The following is a 23,903-nucleotide window of genomic DNA, read 5'->3' as shown; positions in this document are numbered from 1 at the left end:
TGGGTGCACTGGTGCACCCACAGAAAAATTGTGTGCACAGCTTCAAACTTGGGTGCACTGAGATGCACATGCACCCAGTATTTCCAGCCCTGGTTCTAAACTCCCCTGGATCAGCCTCGCGATTTCTGCACTCGTTCGCACAAAGGCTTTCCCCAGAGGGAGTCAGAGCGCAGGCTGTAAGGGCCCCTGGAAGAGGGTTTCGGTGTTTGCGAACACAACAGGTCGCCTGAACTTGCTCCAAACTCATTCCCATAATGGCCCCTGCTTTGTAACCTGCCACTCAGAGTACAGTATCGGTCTTCTGCCCCCCCCCCACGCCAGGGCCGTGTGTGTGCGTCAGTGGCTGCAGACGGACCCATCAATCCATCGGTGAATTATGCCGGAGTCAGAATTAATAAGGGGATTGCGGAGGAGGTCTCTTGGCACCACCTCCCCATTCAGCGGCCCTACATAAAGTGGCTGGGCCACTTGAGTTTATTAGTCAGTCGGTGCCTGCGTTGGGGGAAGGGCACGTCGTGTGCAGCATTGTCGCTGAGGCAGCAGGCATCGTAACGACCGTGTGGCTCCTGCGGTTGTTAGCCCTGTACAGAGAGAAAAACTCTTGGTCCTACCAGCACATACCCCGTTTCTATCTAGTATCTATCTCTCTATCCCTCAACCCTGTATAGACTGTTGTTGGACTCTTGGTTGGAATACGGGACGGCACTGTCGTCGTGTGTGACTGTGTGTGTTTTTGAACGACAATAGTTGCATAATCCAACGTCGCGGCTGGCCACAGTTGAGAAGCAGCAGGCACCATGTCGTCCAAACATCGGGAGCACACGCCGCTGGACAACCACCCTCCTGGCCATGGGCAGGAGAGACGGAGGTAGGAGAAGGACGCTTTGTCATCAGTAGTTTGTGCTTATAAACCTGAGCATTTCTCCTCTGGTCTCTCAGTCACTGACGAAAACTAGTGGATACTAGCTGAAATGTCTGACGTTTCCAAAATCATATCCAGTAACTGCTTTTTGGCGTATTGTATTACCTGGATGTCTAACCTTCATCGACGAAGGATGCTTTCAATTGAATTGGTCTATGGCCATTCTTCTTAGCTTGTTTGGTTCACAATGCCTTAGTGGCAATTAGCCATACGATACGGACAATCCTGTTGGCTTGTTTAGCGAGATTTGATCACAATGCCTTTGTGGCAAGCTGTATACTATGGTCAGTCCTCTTGGCTTGATTAGCTAGATTCCTTTGCAATGGCCAATGTTGCATTTGTCATCTACTAGTGGCAAGCCTTGGTCTATGGCCATTCTTTGTAGCTTGTTTAGCTAGATTTGCTTACAATGCCTTTGTGGCATACCTTAGTCTAATGTACAGTCCTTTTGGCTTCATTAGCTGGATCTGTTCACAATGGCCAATCCTGCATTTGTCAGTTACCCCTAGTGGCAAGCCTTAGTCTATGCCTATGGCCAATGTTCTGAGGTTGTAAAGCTACTGTAGATTTGTTCACAATACCTTAGTGGCAAGACATAGCCTATGGGCATTCCTCTTGGCTTGATTAGCTAGATATCTTCACAATGGCCAGTCTTGCATTTGTCAGTTTCCCCAAGTGGCAAGCCTTAGTACACGGACAATCTTTTAAGCTTGTTTAGTTAGATTCAGTTCCAGGTTTTTTTCACAATGTCAAATCTTTGGCCTTAGACTTAGAGGCTTGTCTTGGTTTATGGACAATCCTCTTGACTTGATTAGCTAGATTTGTCCACCAAAGGTACCAGGGCCTGAAATATTAGATGCATCTGCACTCTTGGGCAACTCTAGATGTAAGTGTAAGTGAAAAATAATGAAACCTTTATTGCATTAATTCTTTGCATTCAAATATAAGTTAATACTCTGTTCATCCTTCACTTTTGGTGAAACCGAAAGATGTGTTGGCATTCTATAAAAAATTTGAAATGTTTCAAGAAGTTATAATGTCTAAAAATCTGACAGATGGTGCTCGATTTTTTGCAGTTAGGATAGGCTGATATTGTTGTGCTGTAGTCCCAGGGTATTTCATGCATATCAATGGTGTTTCCTTGCCTCCAGGCACTGGCATATCTGATATCTCTTTATTCATTTTGCCTAACAGCCCAGAGCTATGATATTGATATGAATCTAAAACATTATGCCTCAAGAATGCATGCATGAAGGCCTTCTACAACTATATGATAACAGAAGAAAATGTGGCATCTTCATTCTGACTTGAAGATGAAGTTGTGACAAGTAGAAAGAAGCTGTTATCTTTGGTATTTCCATCCAGGGAGTAACACTGGGTTTTTGTGGTTACAGGCATGTCAAGGCATTGCCTTGAGGAATGTATCAGGATAGATCAGTGTTTGGTTGTATGCCATTTTTTGCACATTGGAACCAACCAGAAAAATGACAGAATTTCCACAAGGTCTTTGAACACCATAAAATGTGAAAATGGGTGTAGGCCATTTGTTCATTGATACCACAATTTCAGGAAATTGGGCAAAGTCTTTTGAATATTAATAATGCCAAGGAGCCAAATTCCCCAACAGGATATACCCTAGAAAACTCCACATGGCTCCATCTGTGCTGGTAAATTCAATTGTAGTCTATAGGGACATCAGCAACAAAGCAGCAGCCTATAGTGTGATACCAGGGTGTCTGTATCAGCATTTTGCCCAGAATGTTATTATGGGTCTGTCCTCGGTGCTGAAATATGAGTTGTAACATATTCGATAAACTTAGTGGAAAACTGACACATGTGAAGGCAAGTTTAGTTCAAGAAAAGTTTACCCTGCACCAGACTCTCATAGAACTCATATTTTCAATTATGGAAAAGATATGCCATTGAAAAAAGTAATAAATCTATTGAAATAACATTTGGACTTGGCCGCAAATCTGATTATAGTTTTGTTATTTGTCCTACTTTGACAGCCTGCAAAGGTTGCTCACTTTGTCAGATATTGACCACACTAACTCAATCAGAAGATCTGCAACTTTTGTTGCAAAATGGATTAGAGAGAGACTGTTACATTCTCTGTCAGTCTACAGCTGACCTTGATAATGAATCTGTCTTGTCTATTTATAACTTCGTCGATGAAGTTTAGACATCCAGGTAATACAATATGCCAAAAAGCAGTTACTCAAGCAACTGGATATGATTTTAAAAACGTCATTTTCAATATCGTATTACCTGGATGACTAAACTTCCTTTAGGCTTCAGAGAAGTTTTTTGAAATGTCAAAATAGTATGGAGTATATTCTTTTTAAATACCAAACTCATTCCTTGTCATAATCTCTAGCATGTGGTCCCTTTTTAAGATTCAGAGTAAATGCCTTGATTAATATTGTATATGAAGAAAACCGATTTGTTTGTTGGCTTTTCCATACTATGAATTAAAGATGTAATCCCACCACTATGTTTATGCAACTTAATGCCAGCAGGGCTTTCTGCTGGTTCTGTTGATTACTTATAGAATAAAAGTCAGCATGGTTATCCAACTACAAATTGCTGCAATCAGTTTAGACTTCAAACTTGCCCTCTGGGATAATGTGGAATGAGTTAGGTACCCCTGCCCTTTAGATAATGGTACATGGGTGCCTGTGAGATTATTGCACTAGATTCAAACTATCTGCAAGAAGACTCTTCCCAAGGACCTTTGGCTCTTTCGAACAAAGATAGTAGTGAGAAGAGTGCTTGCTTGCATGGGGTAGGAGAGGGGACTGTGGTGCCAAGATGGTGGCAACAGGGTCTTTTGGCTAGTTAGGATTTTAGGCCTAGAATCTAAAGATAGAATCTAAATGTTCTGGGTTTGATTGAGACACTGCCACTGCTGTTAGGCAGATATAGACTTACCCAGAAGTGTCCTAAGCTAAGAATTGAGTGGCCTTGAACATGATATAATACTGGATTCACATATTGCAAATGTTGCCAATATTCCTCAGTGCGGACGCATTGGACTAAGAGTCTTTCAAGGGCACTCGTTATCGATTTTGTTCTGAAGATATGAATATCAATATCGGAAGTTACATAGATCAAAGTGTGAGGAGCATATTCCGGGTCCTCTGGTACTTGCCGAGGGGTTTGTTAATTTGGGTACTAATCATGAATCAGAGGGACGTTCAAGGTGGAAGAGTTGTCTGAAGGGTGGGTTTTTGAATGTTATCAGTGGTTTCACAGACAAGTGCAGAATGTGTAATAAATATGTGAGTGATGGATGTGCATAGATGTAATACTCTGCTATTCAATACTATGGTATTCAGATAGCTTCATAAGAAAAAAAAGGGAAGATAGTCATTGCGAAACATTAAAGGTAATTTCCATGAACAGCCTCTTTTGTCTGTTAAGTTAAATTAGGTACTTTCTTACTTATCCTCTTCCTCCCCAGCAAGGTATACATTAGGCACTATTCCCCATTTGTTCATAATGTTGATTTTGAACATTTGAACATATTGCATGTACATCTCAAGAGACTGTAACTGTAAATACAAAAAAAAATGTATATAGGTAAGAAACCTTGCTTCATGCCTTTGTCATCCTGTGGTGATCAATGTTGAACACTAAAACAGGTGTGTACAGTCTAGTTGCCATAAGGGTGCAGTTAAAGGTAAGTTACCCAGGAAATCCAATAACTTTTTTATTAAGCTCAATAAAACTGAAGTATTGATTAGAGTTGTGTAATATTGTAGTTGCCGTAAGTTCATAAAAAGTTATTTCCCCGCTTGAGCCTCAGTAAAGCCAATAATCTTCATCAAGTTCAATTAAAGCAGAAGTATTGATTGTCAGCGAGGCCAGATGGTCGGTTTATTTGCTGAAATGCAGCCGCTGTAAAACGGGAGGGACACATCGACTTTTACTTTTCTATAATTTCATGGTTATGCTCAGGGCTGGGACGTTTGCCAGGAGAAGGGCAGTTTTGGGCCCCCAACCCCCCATTTGTATAAGATTCCTGCTGACTTGTTCATGACTCTATTGCTTAGAACTGTGATCCTGTATTGGAACATCAGATAGAGCTATAGACTTGCTCACATCGATAAAGGTTAGACGAGACAATTCCAACTCTACTACTGGACGAATTACGGAGATGACTTTTGAACATTTCGAGTGAACGCATAGTTTTACATTTTTTATGTTATTGAATCAATGTAAATGTGTGTTTATTTGCAATTAGCTTTCAGGCATGAGCTTGCAAATAAAGTTTGACTGATCATTTCTCATTCAATTTGCAAAATCTAGATCTATATATGGACCTTTTGAGAAGAAGACTAGCCTGATATCCAAACCTAGTACCTATTAAAGCTGCCAAGTCTCAAATTCATCCTCTCCACATTGTATCTGGGGAGTGAGAAATAGGTTTGAAAAGTAATAGACTTGCACCTTATCCAGCTTATAGATTTGTATACCAGGCTAGTAGAAGCAGCAGTTGGGCAGAACATACTGTGCCTAGCCAAACCCTGGTTTTTCACGGTTTTTGTTGGTCAACATTGCATCAGAATTTTGTCTATTGCTCTTTTTTTGACACAACATTTGAAAACTACAGACGGGATGTTAACCTTATATACACGAATGCGACCTTATATATGAGAAGTTCTACAAAAGTGCTATGCATAATACATTACGGGTTTTGCGCAGGTGCAGTACGTTCTGCTGACGTGCTATATGAGCAATGTTGAAAGGGCATGCCAGAACCAGGCGATTGAATTGGTACTGCTGATAGAGATGGAATGCCCCCCTCCCTGAGAAAGCATTTCAAAGCCCTGAACATAACCTTTGAATCCACGATGTGCCATCCGAGGTCTGTAAGTACCAGGCTGAGTAGCTGTTTATGTAATATGTGGGTGGAGGGGGAGGAAACACGAGTCAGGAACTTCCACAAGAGGGATTCCAGTTTTTCCTTCAAAGCCATGCAACGCCGTGATGTGAATACAAAGTTGCTAATACTTCATCTTGCACTTTATATAACATGTCATGTACACGTATATTTGCTGTTATTTTCTCACTTTAAAGGTTTTGCAGACTTACTAGAGGTGTTTTGATTTTAGTTTTCCTGGTAGTTGCAGGAGGGAAAAAAGGAAAACTTCCACCCAAAACAGAATACTTAAGATCAAATAAGCAAACAAACAAACAAAGAAGCAAGCAAGCAAGCAAACAAACAAAGGGAAACAAAAATATAGTCATTTCTTCAGCTGTTACAAGTACAATGTATTGTTAGTTTTTCTTGTATTCCTTTTTTACTTACCATTACAGCAGGAATCTTATTTTATTTTTTAAGGAGACTAAGCTCTTAGTATGTACATCATTCTCTTCTCAAAATATAGACTAAAGTTCATTCTCTTTTCAAAAGATAGACCAAACTCAGAGAACATAGAACAATTTCAGCTCAACCTTGCTTCAGAATGATTTCTACGGACATAGATGTAATTTCCCATTATGTACTTCTTTTGAGATGACAGTCTAAGCACTTTTTGCCACCATTCTCTTTTCAAAAGATAGACCAAAGTTTTGAGAACCTGCTGTTAACCAGGCCTGGTACAGGGCAACTGTATTCACTTTTATGTTAGATAATGAAAGGTTCAGTGGCTGGTGGCAGACAGGCCAGCCCCACACTACTCTGGGCTGTCTCCAGGTCAGGATCTGAAGTGCAGATAATAGCAGGACTGTGCGGACATATTAAGGCCATGCCGGTCTGTTTCCTTTGTTCTCAAAGAGAAAATATAGCTAATGGAAATCATCAAAGCTGAGGGCAGGGGGGAAAACTTGACTATGGCTGTATTTAAAGGCATCCAATTTCAGGACAGCAAAACTGGAAATATTCTGAAGAAGATAATCTTTGTGATATTGACACGTGATAGTGCTTCACATTAGCACATTTGAGTCGGTATCTCATTCTTTGGGTATTTAAAACTGCAGAAACAAGCGCCAAAATGAGTCCTTTATTTTCTGGGTGGTACCCTAAAAATCAGCCCAAGGCCCTTCCAGTAACCATTTTCCGTCAGAATTTTGGGAATTTTTACATTGGACAGTGTGATTTCAGCTCACTATGTAGATAAATAACTACATTTAGAATATTGGCTTTGAAAAATCGGGTTTCCAAGCCCTAAAAACTGCACTGGATGCCTTTAAGTAATAAAACTAAGTGCACCAAGGCATAAATGTGAGGATTTTCATTATGTTTTTCCAGTGAAGCATATCATTTTATTGAATTCGAGAACCAACCTCAACTTAAATTTAATTTGTGCGGCCAAACTAGTTATATAAAAATAATGCCATACATTTATTGCTACTATATGTAATCTAGATGGAGATGAATTCAAAATATGTTTGAAATAAAATTTTGGAAAAATACCATGCGCAGACTGCATAATCGAATGCCACATTTTAGATGCTGTAATCCTGTTAAGGCAGTGATGGGAAGTCATTTTTCATTGCTTTATTGCCTGCAGTATTGTGTTACGTATTGATTGAAACTGAACGCTCCCTTATTGCAGGCACTCACTGCAACGTCAGCCATGCACAAGGAACAATATTACCTTGCAAATTGGTGGACCATTCTAGTATGACGCTCAGTATACCTCACAAATCTCTGTTGCTTGTTGCCTCCAGTTTTTCAAGTTTTGAAGTTATAGCAGTAATTGTTCCAGCAATTTTCTCTACTTTCCCTTGAAACTTTCTTCTCAAATAATTTTCATTGCGGAATAAGTCATCCTAAAACTGGGAAAATTTATCGTGTGTTGTACAGTTACTATGTACCTAGTGCATAATATTTTGTACATGTACCTACCTATTCTGAGGCATTTTGATGAAACCTCTTCAAGCTCCAAATGATCCAAAGCTACAACTGTTCTACTCGGTAACCTGTAACCCAGGTGAGATGAGTAGTCATACCATTCAGGTGGTAGCACCGTTCACCTTGAAGTGGCCTAACGGCCGTGTTATGTGGCGACCACTGAGTAAAAAAAAAAAAACCTGTACCTTTTTCAAAGTCTGCAGACTAATGAAATATAAGAAGTCAAAAGGTACAGTTTTCAATCCTCCCGGTAGCTTTAAAGACATCCAATGCGATTTCAGAGCAGCAAAACTGAAAATATTCTGAAAAAGGCAATCTTTTGTGATATTGACACATACTGCTTCACATTAGCACATTTCGATCATTATTACATACTTTGGGTACTGAAAACTGCAGAAACAAGCCCCAAGATGAGTCCTTTATTTTATCAGTGGTACTCTAAAAATCAGCCCAGGGCCCTTCCAGTAACCATTTTCCATCAGAATTTTAGGTATTTTTGCTCCATGAGGGACAATATACATTGGGGTATTGTAGTTTTAATACAGTATGTAGATAAGCGACTATAATATTGACTTTGAAAAATCGGGTTTCCAAGCCCTAAAAACTGCACTGGATGCACCATCACCATGAATTTGCCTCAATCTCAAAGGACTGGCTACAAGAAATGGGGAGCTTTGACAAGGTTTTGGTCAGACGAACCAGTGAAGAAAAGTCATAATTGTACAGGGAGTCTCAGAAGTGGATTTGCCTGTTGCACAGTTCAGAGCGATCAGACTGGGGGCAGCTGGGTGAAAGAAAAAAAATTGTTACATTACAGGCAGAAAAGGGCCAGCATTTAGCTATAAATCTTATGTAAGCCCGATAGCTATATATAGATTACACCGGGTGACTAAAAGGATTTTTGGACCAGTTAATTGTAAAGAGCTATCTTGTCCATATTGCCCATATACAGCAAAAGCTAAGTTACTTTCAATTCCTATATAATATAAAATATATTATACCCACATGTAGCATTTCTATGACTATGAGTATGCTTTACTATATTTCATGCTATAACTTGCAACTTGAAATAGATTTTTCAACCATAAAGGGCAAAAATAACTCCTATACATTGGCTTTTCTATGATTAAATACATCAAATTTTCATCCGAATGTAGTCTGAAAATAAATGATTTTTGAACTGGTTGATTTCAAAGATTAACCATTTACAAATCAACCATTTACAGCAAAAATTTATTTTTGCTATGCATCAGCATTTCATTATGCATATCATACCATATTTTCATCTCACTGTATAGCCTGACAGTGACAGTGATAGAGAGTGATAGCTTGCTGTAATATAGAGGCTATACAGCGTGTAGCTTACAACTTGAAACTGATTTTTGAACTTAATAATTCTAAAGATCTATCTTATAAAACCAACCATATACTGCAAAATTCCCACATGATTGTACATATCAGTATTTTAAGCATTCTTACCCATATATTAATCCCACTATAGCTTGCCGTAGCGCAGGAGGCATCAAGCACTGTAATCTATATTCCGGTTGAAAAGGACAATGGCATCCTTTAAATCAAATCAGCAAAATACAGCAAAAATTACTTATGTATATATCAGCATTTCCCTATACCATATATTAATCCCAGTATAGCTTGCTGTAGCGCAGGAGGCTGTATTGATTTTCCCATAATAGGATGCCATTGTCCTTTTCAACCGGAATATAGATTACAGTGTTTGATGCGGTGCAGCGCTAACCTGCTGCCACCTGTTATGCTACAGTACCGGCCTGCAGTCTGTATGCATGGTGGCTTATCTACAATCAATGTAATGATTCTGGGTGTTTGGCCCAGAAACAAGCCCCAAACATTGTGCCCCTGCGAAAGGTACTTCACACGACTTTCTTCACTTAACTCAGGTGTAAATGAGTACCTAGCTTTGGTTAGGGATGTCCCTCAGATAGGACGTTAAATGGAGGTCCCGTGTTTTGGCGAGAGCCACACCCCACGCATGATAAAGAACCCACCACACCTTTCGAAAAAAAATTAAGGGCTTGCCCCAGAGGTACTGGGTTCGAATCCATGACATCCCCGACATTGTGACACTTTACATTCGCTCAGGTGGAATTTCTCTCTTTATTTCTCTTTATTTTGATGCCCTGTAGCCCAAAAGGTTAATCTTCCAGGACTTCATACAGAAATAAAAACGCATATACAACAGATGGTAAAAACACACACATTAAGAACAAAAAGAAATTTACATTATGTACAAATCATAGTCCAGGAGTACCTATCTTTAATCAGTGTATAATTTGTTATGACAGTATGTTACTCAACTTGTATACGCCATGTATATAATAGAAGTTTACATTCTGGATGGAAAAAATCAAGTATATGGCTTTTATTGCATTGGAATTGGAAACAAGCTCAACGTCACATGCCATCTGGCTAAGGAGAGGTCCAGTGAGGTATCACTGGTAATACCGGTAGTTGTGATCAAGGCACAAACCATTTCTTTTAGGGGTGTCCCATACTTTTGTGCAAAGCATAATTGAAAGTGCTCAGTCAATTATCACTTGGTTGTCCTGTGAACTAAAAGCTATTCATTGAAACTGGCGGTCTGAAAGGACATTTGGGACAATAGTAACTGTTCTAACTGATCCATATATAGCATGCCTGGTGCCTCTCTCGGTCTCCGTCAAAAGTGTCGTTATTCTGAATAGGATTTGAGGCCCATGAGGTGAAATGAAGACGAATCCAGCCTCCAAACTCTACACTATTGACCCGGTTTTTGCGTAACTCAATATTTTTTTCCTACGAGATTTCCACAATGGAAAATCCATACCAGGCTGAGGGAACCTCAATACAGAACTTGACTTCGTTCATCGATCATCGATTTCTCCGATGGAAACTTTTCTGGCGAGCGATCCATCCTCTGTTCTGGTCGATCAAATTCAAATGAAGTGTTTAAAATGGTTGCACGGTCCGTGGTGACTGGTCGCGCTAGCTGTCAATGCGTTCGGAGCAGGAGATCGGTATCGTATCGAGATAAACGATCTTCCACACTTTTTTCCAACAGTTGGTTTCTCATAAAAATTAAGAATGTAATTTTTGTTTTATTTATCAGATTCTTGTCAATTCTGAGGTGTGACAGGCATAAGCATCATACCAAATAGCCTGATTTGCCATCTAATTTGATAGCAACTTGTAAATAGGGTAGAAAATAGTATCTCTCTTCTACATAACTGTATGTTTATGATCACGTAATATATATAACATGATGAATTGTTGCCATGTGGAAAGTAATTGCAAGAAATAACAATAGTTCAAGATGAGTAGATAACATAAAAGTGCCCCAGAGTTGATCTGCATGCTTCAGGCAAAGGATTTAATATTTAATCCCCCAGCCCATTAGATTGCCCTGGTTTTGAAAGATTGCTATCATACAGAAAGTGATCACATTCAAGAAAATAGCAATTATATTATAGTTCAAGATAAAGACTGAAAAACTCCTAATCTTACACAAGGCAATACGCCTGTACAACAAGTCTTCGCAGTAAGACCCTTAGGACTCTCTGATCTTTACTTTAGTGTCCATGTGAGGCTTTTAGTAAATGTTTTTATGTAGCGTAATGTTAATTTGTATTTGCCAGACAATCAACTGTAAAAAATCAGTGTTATTCAGCATGTTTTTGTACAGGCTGCGAGGCTGCTTTGATGAATAAACTCAGTTAAAACTGTTCTAACATAATAGTGCCCCAGACAGCACAGTTAAGCTGCAAACATCACATAAAAGATTGCAGATGCACCGTTCCTGAAATGATTTGTATGGACGATACTGTTGTTCTCAGCACAAAAGGATGGCACTTTGCCATGCCTGTACATCAAACTGACGTCTTTCTTGCCCTCGTAGCTGGCATTTATTGGTCTCACTCACTCATACTCACTGTCCGGTTTATCGTCTGTTGTTCCCCGTCTTCCGAGGGTTAGACGTGCTTGCACAGTACAACTGGGGCTTGATGGTAGCACGCCACTTGTCTCTGTCCTGTGGGTTGATCTTATCTAAATTTAGGTGGTGGAGGTCCTCCTTTGATTAAGCAGGAAGAATAGCTGCAGTTTTGTATGCTAAATGTGGACTGAACAAAGTCAAAGTCAAAGCTACTCTTTCAAGAGAGGAGATTCTGAAGATTTTGTTTTAACCTTTGTTTATTCAAGAAAAGCTCAGATCTGCCTACAGGCTGCTTTTCATTGAGGTTATGAGGGAAGACGTATATTTCGTAAGAGTCAGACAAAATATAACATCAAAGATACAGTTTACATAATTCAAAATCTGTACACATATTGTTATACCTGGTGCAAAATACATACATAAGAGTGTGAGCTGGTATGTGGTTTGTGTCAATTGGTTTTGGTCATTTTAGATACCATAAAATTACAATCAACATACATCCTATACATTAACCTCAACTAATGATACTTAACAAGGTTTACAGAATTGAGTCTCTCTTCCTTTCTTTTACATATTTCACCACAGAGACCAGAATGATAGTTTGTGTCCCTTTATACATGCAATATATAGATACCATAAAATTACAATGAAAGAACTTAATACATTAATCTCAACTAATCATACTTCACAGAATTGAGCTCGTCTTTCTTTCTTTCTTTCACGTATTTCACCAGAGAGTGAACAGATGTGTGTGGGCGGACGCTTTATCATAACTTTGAGGGTTTATATCAGTTTTTGCCCGTCGATAGTTCAGTGTTAATGGTGCTTGATGCTGGTAGATCTCTCCTGTAAGTCACCGGGTTTAACTGCGCTTACCACCCTGCCTCAGTAACACACCCACGCCTTGTACAAACTGCCTCCCTGGTGGGTACTAGTTAGGTCTAGGAAAAAAAAAGTTATGTTTCCTGTTTCAATTCCCGACCGACCCTAGAAAAAGCTAGCCTGGGTGCCATCCTTCGTAGTTTTCTATCCGTGGTAGCCAGTGACATTAGGGAGCGGGCGAAAACTATGGAGGATGGCACCCAGGCTAAGAAAAAGCTGCAAACCCTAAGCCCTTTTTTGTGTGGATATCTGCAAGGGACGTAAATATTTTTCGAGCTGATCAATCTTTTCATGATCTGACACGAGTGATAAAATGTTGTACAATCGGTTTTCCAACATTGACATAATAGAAGTGTCCTCATGCAAGTTTTATTTTCAAATTGTTAACCTTTATTGTATACATTGTAAGTTGAATCCCAAGTTGGATCACTAGAGATTGCTATTAAAGGTCTAATAAAAAAAGAAAGAACCTACCTACCACCCCTAATTTTTTTTCAAGACTGAAACAGGAAACACAACATTTTTCCCTAGGCCTCACACTCCCACGCCTTGTGGTTACTAATGATACAGCATGCAGCTCTGACAGCTGTATATCTCTGTGTTTCACATATTCATCGGTTCGTGCTCGATCTCGTTTTAGATAGTTCCGGATGTTCACACAACTTTGCAAACTTGCAAATGAAGAGTGTTGAGTTGCAATATACGATCAGTAATGAATAGCAGTACACATGCCTGCTAAGTTAATTTTGGCAGCATCATCTACATGTAGAATCTGATAAATGTAATTGAATTTTGGCAGCATAAGTTTTATGAATGTACTTTTGTGTAGAAGAGTGATGATTTTATGAATACTAATGTTGAATGAATGAAGACCTTTTATGTACGCAAATACCCACTGGGTTCAGTACAGGTCACAGGAAAGATGTCACAGTTTGCATTGAATATAAACAATGTTCAAGCTAGCACTAATTCTATGTACTATGGACATATAGTCTTAGACTAGTAATTACGTAAATTTGCCTTCTTCTCGCCAAATTATCGTAATTATTAGACTATATGTCCATAATATTAGCTAGTAATCAAAGTTGCCCTTTTTAATTTGTCAAATATTAACATTCAACCATTGTTTAGTTATTATATATTTATTTAACCTTCTCCCTGCTACTTAACCCTTTAGACATTTCAAATGTGGTGGCAAATGGCTACTTCAGGAAGTAGATGGTTAAAAATCATCTCCAAGCAATTTGGTGGCTGCAAGACAATGTGCAGTACTGCTTATTGTTACATCATACATATACTCTGTACGTAAGATAACGTTATCCACACATGTATTTAGCTTTGTTAGATCTTTAGTTAAGTTGTAGAAGACCATACAAAAGTTCCTGTACTTTTTTGTTGTGTCAATAAAGAATCGGCTGTATCAAATTGGCCAGGCAGTATCCATTTGCCACTGTTTTGGCTGGTATAAAAGAAAAGAATACCAGACTGAGTATTAAAAATGAAGCCTGATTGTACATTTGTAATAGCCTAAGGCCACACCAATTTGATTTGTCGGTTCTGAGATTTTTTCAGAAAAAATATGAAGTGACAAGGTGAAAAAAATAAAAAATAAAAACAGGCCTAGGCATACTATTACAGCCCCAAATGCTACGATAGAAGCCATGAAGTCAACACAAAAGGCTGGGTTAATATTTAAACAACAAATTTTGAACTTTTAATCAAACCACTGCATGTGGTTTGCAAATCAGAAAAAAATGAAGAGGCGATTCCGAGAACCAACAAATTAAATTGGTGTAGCCAAAAACGTAAAAAATAAGTCATAGCCTAAGGTTAAGGACCTCCTCTCTGATGTTATTGTACAAGAAGAAGGTCAGTATTGATGGTACCAGTCATTTTTTGACTCAGCTTCGCTGATCAAATAGGTCACATATAAGCTAAGATGGATGCCATGATTATGATGTTCATGAATGCGGGAAAGTTGATTTCAGGATAAAATCGAATCATATCCCGCGGCTGGTACAAAAATTCCATTATTTTCGAATAAATCAGAAGTGTAAATTGACAATTTCCGGCGATGATTTGGAACCACTTGTAAAAGCGGGTAATTTAATGAGGACTGAACGCAATTTGTTTTCATCTACATGATTCACTGTAAGGCATCTTCTTAACTTTCTCCCTGCTGCATATCCCCATAACCAATGCAAATTTGGTGCCAAAGGGCTACCTTAGCTGACTGAAGGTTAATGGCCCTGTCCCTAGTGCTGAAACTGTGGTGGTTGTTATTGGGATACCTTAGCAGGGTAAAAGTTAAGTTTATTGTAAATGACTTACAAGCTACATTTTACATTTTACCTTCCTGCTTCAGTCAGCACTTTACTTAGTAGCCCTTGATGATCTGGTAGAATTTAATTTTCCTTTCTTATAATTACATATTGCTGTAAGTAAAGAATCCATATCAATCTTTCATGTATAATGTGCCAACAAAGATACAGCACAGCCAATATTATTAGTGCAGAGTAAGCTAGAAGGTAATTTTTTGGCAGGTACTAGTAGCAGAAACTTTCCAATTAATTTATCTGTTCACACAATATAATATGTTTTGATCTCAAGCAGGAAAACTTCACAATTTGATTTGATGAAAGACTTGTGCTAGCATGGAGTACTGGTAACCACTTTAAAACCTTCTCCATGCACCCTAACCCAGTAACCATTACAAATTTGGCACCAAAGAGCTACCTTAGCCTGCTAAAAGTTTGCAGCAGCTGCATCCTGCTTGAAAATTGTACGGCATCAAATCCTACAACGGCCTATGTACGTATGATGAATGTGATCGCACTATTACTTGTTACACAGAACACTACGGTATCATGTACAGTTTGTACTGTGTCTCTAAAAGGCTTTTACCATTCATAGCCCAGAGATATACCGGGGGCGTCTAGCCTGTCTGGGGCAAATGTGTTTTTGATGTGGGTCGGATTTAGTGGTGCAAAACGTGCCAGATCACTTTGTGTAGCAAAGCCATCTGGACTGGTGCATTTTTTATTTGAGCCCAGAAAAAAAGCAATATAACAAATAAAATGGTGTTAGCACGTAGGGCAAGAAAAACTCAAGTCCCTGTATTGATGCTTGTATTTTTATGTCATTGATTTAGTGGTGTCATGCTGTTTTTTAAAACTTTATGACATAATGTTTCATCTCTTGTTGCCATACATTAAAGAGTCGACCCAGGGGTAAAATGGGTACCTGACTCCTGTTAGGGAGGTATAATTATGTAAAGGGCAGTAGAAAGGCTCCACCTTTCGATTTAGCAATACCGTGCCTTAGACACTATGGCCTCTTTCAGTAAACAACCCACATCAGTCTGCTTTTTCCACTGTCTCTACATTTACGTCCTCAAAAAGGCTATGGGACTACCATATACCTATCTTTTACATGTACAATGTGTAAGAAACAGTCAGACAACTCTTAAGCTCCTGTTCTAAAACAACAGGAGATACTTGACTAACTTGTATCATCCTCGTCTCAGACTTGACTTTCTTTATGTATGTGCCTTTCTGACAAGTCTCCAGTGTCACTGACGAAAGGTAGTGGACGCTGCCTGAAACATCTGACCATTTCCAAATGTTTTACCAAAATCATATCCAGTTGCTTGAGAAACTGATGTTTTTTTGTTTGATGTATAAGAAACAGTTTTCATTGAAAGGCTATCCAGCAGGATGAAATTGCCTACCAGCAGGTGTTTGCGCAATCCAAAAAGGTTTCTGTACTATAGACTAACAACCTAACAACCCATCCAGTAGGATGAAAAACGCCCATCCTCAGCTGTTTGCATAAGCCAAACGGTTTTCATCAGGACCATTCGTCCCCTGGTTCACACCGATCGATACAGCTCATCTGTAGTTATTTGTAGTGCCCATAAAGAGGGGAGAGGTGCAAGCTGTGCATGAATGACTTCTCTCATTCAAACACATGTACCAATCATCGCGGGTATGTTCACACCTGTAGTGCAGTGTACAAAATACTTTTTTGAACCAGGTTGACCAATGGGCAATCTACGGTAAAACTTAGGTTGCCCATCAGAATTTTAGGTTGCCCCACCTATAAGTTACTACTTTTCTCAACATAAGTAATGTTACATGCATAAGCCTTTGACAATATTTCTAACAGCCTTTAGTTAACTGATGCTAATAATAGCCATTAATACCTAAAATTAAAAAGCATCTGCCTGATACAGTGGTGCAAGCCAAGTGGGCATAATTTTTTTTTTCTGGGGGGGGGGGGATTCTTAAAATTCTGGTAGCACACTGGGCTACCTAGGTTCAAAAATAGGTTGCCCCAAGTAAAATGTGTATTTTGCACGCTGTGAGTGTATCACACCAAAGTATCGTGTATCATCGGGAGCTCATATCCTCACAGATTGAGTGAGGGAATCATTCTGGAACTTTCTGTCGAGGAAGAACAATTGCTTTCAATTTAGTTTGATTTCCTCTGTGGGATCTGCGATCAATAGATATTAAGTGTTGGGGTGCGGGATTGTCAATCAGGTCTGGAGGACGATGGGTCAGCTTTCCTTCTAAAAAAATTCTGTCACACTACGTAGTTCTGTATGAAGTCTGGTGTTAAATTTTTTGACACTTATCTTACTTTGATGCTTGAACTTCTGTATCTCTATAGCCGGTATAACCGCCCCTCGGCTTCGCAGGCACGCGGCACGGCGGCAGCTGGCTACATTTTGTACATTACACCGATCGACTTGTTACACCTAACCCTTGAACATCTAACTCTAGACATTGTTTAAAGCTATCTAATGACAATGCCCCTACTGTACTTGGTGACAGCGAGTTCCACTCTGCGATAGTTCTAAGAATGAACTTGTTAGCTGCAGCTTGGTAGCTTGATGAATGTTGAATCTTTGTAAGCCACTAGGGGGAGCAGAAATGCTGGTTTCATCCCTGACAAAGTATTTGAAACTTTCACATTTAAGTTAGACAGTTACATTGTACCTTGTGATCTTATTAGCATTAGAAGTAAAATCTCTCTCTATTGCCTTCAGCCTTAAAAATGTCTGGGTTCATTCAATTTAGGTCACTGCATTAATTATAAATGTCTTGAGCTGCAAGGTTGATATATCATATATAATCTTTCAAGGAATGGTCCGACTTGAAGGCATATTACAAACACTCTTTTTAATGCTCTTTTGCCTATTCTACAACACAATAATTCATAATCCTTTTTGTAATCTTACAGCAATATACATGCATTAGTTTTCAGCGGTGACATAAAAAAATTAGTAAACTCTCTTGCAGTCAGTTAAGTTTATTGATATTGCCTGGCATGTCACTGTATGTTATATACTGCAACCTTAATTACAAACAGTAAAAGTCTAATATTTACAAACTGGTATTACATTCTCAATCACAAACAGCAAATGTAAACATAATATGAAAATATTATAATGTAATATGTTTACATCATTAATCATTATAACATCTTAGTGGAATCTATCAAAAACAGTTGATCATTAGATAAAATTGGGTGGTAAAACAAATTACAAACTAGAAACCTTAAGGTAACATTTGCAAAGCAAATGCATAATGTTTACCTTTGCATATGGTCTGCTCTGTTGATTTTGACTCAAACACATTCATACATATGGTCAGACAGGAGTCTAAATCCCTCCTGCTATAAAATTGCAACATGATGTAACACAACACCAGTTACCATGGTGACAGACGGTCTGGTTCAGGTCATTGACCAGGTCAGTGTTCAGAATGGAAGAAGAAGAAGAAACACAGCAAAAACAATATGGTTTCCTTCTGTAAACATAATGAAGTGAAGGAATTTTTGGGATTCATTTCTTTCTTTCTTGGCAATGACAGCAAATTAATACACAGGTTATCAAGGCAGTGGTGACTGGTATCAGATAACCCACAAATACAAACAAGACAAACATCAAATAAAGAAATCTACTATAAATACAAGACCTGAAATAAACTGATAATATATTGTAACTGGTTACAAAGTACAGTACTATACTATAATACATAATGTAAGAAAATCAAGACATACCTACCTAGCAGCAATATGTGCAAAGAGTGGGGATACTAATTGGAATGGATGGAAGGCTTTGGGTAAAAATTTTGGCTGAATATGAGTGCAAGTTTAAAAGAAGAATCAGGATAAAAGGTGGTAGCTACTTCCCAGAATCAGCAAATGGCATTGTTACGGCCTTCTGCAGGGTTGTCCAGTTAAGTGTGACACAGATTTTCAATCAAGCCGAACACGGAGTCCTGACGGCTTCATCTGGGTAAAAGGATGGGGTCAGAGGTTGGGACACACAGCTGTAAACTGGCAGCAACATCCATCACCCGCAAAATCCTGGGTTCTCATGCCTTGTGTAGGAATTTATTATTAGACTCTACCAGACTAACTTCGCTGGCTATATGTAGGATGATATTTGCCAGGGGAGTTTGGCCGCCTTGTAGGTTTGACTGGCCGCGCAGGGAACGAAACTTAGTAACCTCCCCGCTGCCGGACTCCCTTGGTCCATTTGATTCTCCTTTTTGCCGAATTCTACGATCCGTATTCCAGTAGAAAGGCCTGGTGGAGGCTAGGAATTTATGTGCATTTTTCCACGTTTGTATAAAAGCATACTCGATGTAGAGTGCTATATAATTACAGTTTATCTTTCCTAATCTAACCCTGACACTATGTTATAGCATATCGCTTTCAAAAGCTTTAATGGGTTCTGATGCCTTGTGTAGGAATTTATGTGCATTTTTCACATATTTGTATAAAAGCATACTCAATGTAGAGTGCCATTACAGTGTATCTTTCCTAATCTAAACGTGACACTATATTAAAACTACAGAAAAGTCCAGGGACTTCTCTAAGGTCTTCTACACCTACAAACAAAAAAGTCGATACAGAACATGAACTTACATACAAGACTATGGATGAACCAACATAATGAGTTTAACACATTTGTTAACACTACTGGCTCCAAGAAACATTATTTTGTGTATGTTTTTTTTTGGACACTGAAGGGGTTGTCTCCTAGAATGTAATTAAGTTTATCAATAGGATGGGATGCATAAGATTCTGTTGAGCAAGCCAAAACAATGGTGAACAATCATCATATAGTGAACGGTCCATGATAAAGTGATGTTCATCTCAATCTCATCTGGACAGAATGGAGAAAACCTCTAAATTTTATGGTATCTTCCCATTTTTCTACATTCAATTTATTGTACACCTGTATATGGCTGAGTGGAAGGGTGATTGCCCTTTTGTGACTGATGGACTGTTCTCAATTTAGGTACATGTAAGTTTCTGATGAAAGCACTTCCACCATCACTCATTAGTCACGGGTGTGAGGAAAGTCTCCTTGTTAGTGGTGAGCAGGCTCATTGCTGATTATTTATTTATCAGTCTGTGGTTGTCAGGCCTCGAAATCAATTTTTCTTCCAGCACTGTCCCAAAAATAAATTTCAATTGTCCCGAAGTGAGGATGAACTGTCCCAACCTATTTTTGTATGACTTCAATTTGAAGTCAACTTTATTTTGCTTATGTTCAGACTCCCAGGCGCACTATAATTGTAGAGTAGACAGGAAATTCAGCTCCAAAAGCCGGGACCTGTGCCTGATAAACAAGAGAAGGGCTGACACTCTGATGTTGATTATTTTTCTGTTGTCCCCAAAATGTCCCAAAGTGTCTTTTTAGTTGTCCCAGCCTAAATTGTATTGGTCAGTGGCCATCGGACCACCTTTAGTTTCGAGCCCTGGTTGTGGTTATCAAGCTTGAACAATGACCATAGTTACTTTGATGAAGAGTTAAACTTCCAGGTAATAGCATACCAATATAACAGAGCTAACAATGACCATATTTATGTGTGTACTTTGACATTTGTATTAAGAAGAGTGGCCACATCCTGTAACTTCTAATAAAATTGTAACGTTACGTAAGGCAAATTGGTCAAAGTTTCTGTGAGTAATCTTTACTGAGGTCTTGAAGAGCAAGAGAGGGAACGACTTTCTTAAGAACTTTAACAATGACCATAGTTACATTGATGAAGAGTTAGACTTCGAGGTAATAGCATACCAAGATAACAGAGCTAACAATGGCCGTAGTAATGTGTGTGCTTCCACGTTTGTATGAAGAAAAACGGCCGCACCCCGTAACTTCTCTGTGGAGAGATGAAGTGCAGCGGAGATTGCAGCAATTGAACTTCAATTTCCTTGATTGGAAGAACGTGGACGAGCGGACTCATTTCTCCGTCCAATCCATCTTCGGACGAGGAAATGAACTTGGAAAGATTGGGACGTGTTTTGATACAGGTTTATGGTGGTCATTCATTACTTTAATGGAAGAATAAGATTGGAGTAAGGCATTGGTATTTGGTAGTGAGCTATTCTAGCTCAATATCGGAGATAGAAGGTTTGGGCTAAAATCCTAGGGCTAAGGTTACATCATTCAAGTTAGTTTATTACATCTGGGTACCAGGGCTGGAAATACTGGGTGCATGTGCACCTTAGTGCACCCAGCTTTGGTGCTGTGCACCCAATTTTTTTTCTGTGGGTGCACCAGTGCACCCAAATAGTTTCTTAGGTCTATTATGTTTGTAAATATGTTAAATGTATAAGTTACAGCATTTTCCTAACATCTAAGTGTCAGAAAAAATAATACAATCATTGTTATAGTACTTTTCTTGAAATGAAACATAACTGTAGTTTTTGATGACATTCGACTTATTTTGTCTTATACAATGTATGGTGCACCTAAAATATTTTTTGTGCACACAATTTTTTAGGTTGGGTGCACCAGTGCTCCTATTCCCAAAAATAAATTTCGAGCCCTGCTGTTTTAGGTGGGTTTGTGTGTATGTTTACCCAGCAGACACAGTTGCAGGGATAGTGGGTGGATATTTGGTTACTTAATTGACAGGGAGGTTAATCCCAGCAATTACCAGGTAAAGGTAAATGGACGGTACTTGGAGAAATTCAGGAAGTGATTGACTGTTATTCCTGATGAAATTACATCATACAATCCCTTCCACAATTCCAATACACTCATGGAAGACTAAAACACTTCTCAGAGAGCTAAAATCTCTGATTTCTTGTTTTTCATGGACTCCAAGTCACTACAATCATTGTTATTGCTGTGGAAATGTAGCATTGGTCCTTTCCTTGGTGCTGAAGTTGGTGTGGTTAGCCTTCACATCACAACCTTCAAAACTGAATATCTAGCATGCCTGTAATCTGTATCTGTATAGCCTGTATAACCGCTCTTCTGCGTAACACCCCAGCTTCTGTATCTGTATAGCCAGTATAACCGCCCTTCTGCGTAACACACCAGCTTCTGTATCTGTATAGCCGGTATAACCGCCCTTCTGTGTAACACACCAACTTCGCAGGCACGCGTCGCGGCAGCAGCTGGCTACATTACACCGATCGACTCGTTACACCTAACCCTTGAACATCTAACTCTAAACATTGTTTAAAGCTATCTAATGACAATGCCCCTACTTGGTGACAGTGAGTTCCACTCTGCAATAGTTCTAGGAAAGAATGACTTTTTGAACACCTCAATCCTTGGTTGATAACTCTCTGGTACTTGTAGGCATGGCTATTTCTTGTTCTTTTCTGGGCATTCAGGAATACCATGGACTCCTGTCAGCTAAGATCTGATTCAAGAAAAGAGCATTATCTTTTCTCATAGACACTGCTTTTCTAAATGTGAGAAAAAGATTTTGTTATTACGTTCTGTGACTGAGTACATTGTACATGGCATCTGTACCAGCACAGTTATCTATGTGTCAAGTCATATTGTAGAGTGTTGTATTGAGTGGTCTCCTGACATTCTATCTTGATAAGTCTCAATCTTGCACCACACTATATGCAGGCATGCTGCATACACACAGAATGGGCCCCTTAAAGTAGCCCTATTGGTGTTTTTTCACACTAGCCTATCAGATCAATGCATAGGGTGTTGCAAACTGAAACCACTTGTAAGGCTTAACATGGTGCTGATTTTGTGCTTGAAAATCAATGGTCAGGATTAAGGGATCTTGCAGTGCAGAGATATTTGCTTGCACATTGATTTTGAGGGAGTTTTTTGGTCAGGAGTGACAATGATGCATGTTGAAAGGCAGTCATGTGTATTCATCAAACGGGAAGGAACATTAAGTACTTGCAATATGTTAAGAAATGTACAATTACATGTGATGTTACATTGTTGGTAGTAGTAGTTGTAGTAGTACTAGTAGTGGTTACCGTAGTAGCTTAGTAGTAGTGGAAGTAGTATTATTATTATTAGTAGTAGCTGTAGTAGCAGTAGTATTATCCAGTCTTTGATTATACTGCTGTGGGAGTCCCTAACACACGGTTGGGCAGCAGTAGGCTAGACTTCTCACTTGGGGGTCCTAAAAAGTATTATGTGCAAAGCTTTTATGTCAAGAATTTCAGATCAATTGTTAGAGCGCACAGAAACTGATTCTTATATATTAACAGCCCAGGAATTTTCCAGAAAAAGCTAAGAAGACAATTGGTTTAGCACCACAGAATTGACAAGTTAGCCTGACACCATGTCAAGCTTGGTTAATGCTCTCCTGGCCATACTTGGATGGGCATCTCTCAAATTTCATGCTTAATTCGATAAACCATTAGGTTCCTGCATTCATTGATTTTTGTATGCAATATGCTGTATGTAAAACTGTAGGAATAATGAAGGTCTGGGGAAGATAGGAGGCAATAAACAGCAGGGGGGTTGATAGGTCTGGTTGCTGTAACTATATGCATGTAAGTAGTGCAGTTAAAGTAGTTTTATTTCATACTCGATCAAGATAGCTAAAGTTGGCAAGACTTATGCTGCACCATCCCAAGAATGCCCTTAGTACAAAAAAATGAGACCAGGCCCTTATTAACACATGTTTAGCAGAAAAACCTGTAGGCCATTTCTTCTTTAAAAAAATGTTAAACTTCCTTTAACATGAAGGGAGTTAATCATCAGAGATTTTTATTGACCTTGTCTTTCTTCTCCTCAGTTCCATTGACAGTATATCGCCTATTAACACATATTTGACAGAAAAACCTGGAGGTTCATTCATCAAAAGATACATGTATTCAATGTACACTGTAGTACCTTAATATGGCTGCTTACCAACTGTAAAAGTGTTTGTTAGTTACTACAGGTTTTGCTTTAACTTGTCTTCTTTGCCTCAGCTCTTTTGACAGAACATCCTCTACAAACACAATGTTTGGCAGAAAAACCTGGAGGTCTTTTATATATATAT

The 23,903-nt window shown here is 39.0% G+C and overlaps 1 protein-coding gene across 1 annotated transcript in view; it reads left to right on the top strand.

Moving 5' to 3' along the window:
• LOC109466415 (otoferlin-like) overlaps positions 1-23,903 on the top strand; it is a 240,234-nt gene that overhangs the window by 110,968 nt on the left and 105,363 nt on the right. The window lies entirely within an intron of this gene.

Source organism: Branchiostoma belcheri, unplaced genomic scaffold, assembly GCF_001625305.1.
Source record: "Branchiostoma belcheri isolate BF01 breed outbred unplaced genomic scaffold, Haploidv18h27 scaffold166, whole genome shotgun sequence".
Classification (NCBI taxonomy): domain Eukaryota; kingdom Metazoa; phylum Chordata; class Leptocardii; order Amphioxiformes; family Branchiostomatidae; genus Branchiostoma; species Branchiostoma belcheri.
The sequence above is the reverse complement of the archived record's forward strand: the minus strand, read 5'-3'. Positions and strand labels throughout refer to the sequence as shown.